The sequence below is a fragment of the Mesitornis unicolor genome, unplaced genomic scaffold (assembly GCF_000695765.1).
Source record: "Mesitornis unicolor isolate BGI_N332 unplaced genomic scaffold, ASM69576v1 scaffold13938, whole genome shotgun sequence".
NCBI classification, from domain to species: Eukaryota; Metazoa; Chordata; class Aves; order Mesitornithiformes; family Mesitornithidae; genus Mesitornis; species Mesitornis unicolor.
In genome coordinates this window covers 882-2,261 of record NW_010202680.1, presented here as the reverse complement: position 1 = coordinate 2,261, position 1,380 = coordinate 882, and positions in this window count along the sequence as shown.

Genomic DNA, 1,380 nt, shown 5'->3' with positions numbered 1-1,380 from the left:
TCCTGCTGAGGAGCGGCTGAGGGAGCTGGGGCTCTTTAGCTTGGAGGAGACTGAGGGGTGCCCTCATTCATGGGGATCAATTTGGAAAGGGCAAGTGTCTGGAGGAAGGAGCCAGGCTCTGCTCTGTGATATCCAATGACAGGACAAGGGGCAATGGAAGCAAGCTGGAGCATAGGAGCTTCAAGCTGATCATGAGGACAAACTTTGTCACTGTGAGGGTACCAGAGCATGGCCCAGGCTGCCCAGAGAGGTTGTGGAGTCTCCTTCTCTGGAGACACCAAAAGCCCTGACCGTGTTCCTGTCTGACTGCTCTGGTGATCCTGCTCTGACAGGGGTTGGACTGGTGGAGCTTTCCAGGTCCCTTCCAACTCCTCATATTCTGGGATTCCGTAGTAACCCAGGCTGAACAATTAATAATTATTCTACTCCACAACATCATATTCACTATAAACTGGGCAGTTTGTTAGGATCAGCCCTTCTCTTCCCGCTCTTTCCTACTCCCTCTTCCCTCGTACCTGGCTGACATCTTCAGAGGGACTTGGTGGCTTAAGGCCAACAACAGTGCCTGGGAATAACTCCATACATTTCATGTTACAACTACTAGTAATATACTTTTTTATTATTATTTAAAATGTATCTCTGTTTAAACTCAAGAATCTCTCTGCCTGTTCCTGAACCCCCTCCAGGTGGGGAGACATCAGGTGACAGATCAACTGTAGAACCACAACACGCTTCTCATGGAATCACTTGCCACAGCCACGGGGCTTCTCCCCGGTGTGGGTCCAGAGATGCTTGACCAGGTTGAGGTGCATCCAAAGCTCTTCCCACTCTCAGAGAGGTGTAAGGGCTCTCACTGCTGTGGGTGTGGAGATGGTGGGTCAAGGTAGAGCTTGGGCTGATGGCATGGGCGCAGGCGTAGGGCTTCTCGCCAGTGTGGCTCCGCTGGTGCTGGGTGAGGTGGGAGCTCTGCCTGCAGCTCTCCTGCACTCAGGCAGCCATCGGGCTTCTTGCGGGTGTAGGTCAACCGGTGCTTGGCCAACCTGCGCTTGAACCGGAAGCTCTCCTCACACTGGTCGCAGGCGTAGGGCTGCTTGCCCACATGTGTCTGCTGGTGTCTGATCAGGCTGGAGCTATATTTAAAAGCCTTCCCACACTCCCCACACTTGTAGGGCCTCTCACCGCTGTGTATCTGCTGGTGTGCGATCAGGCTGGAGCTCTGCAAAAAGCTCTTCCCACACTCCCCACACTTTTAGGGCCGCTCACCGCTGTGTATGCGCTGGTGTGTGATCAGGTTGTTGCTGAACCTGAAGGCCTTCCCACACTCCCCACACTTATAGGGCCTCTCACCGCTGTGGATGCGCTGGTGGGGTTTCTGGGTGG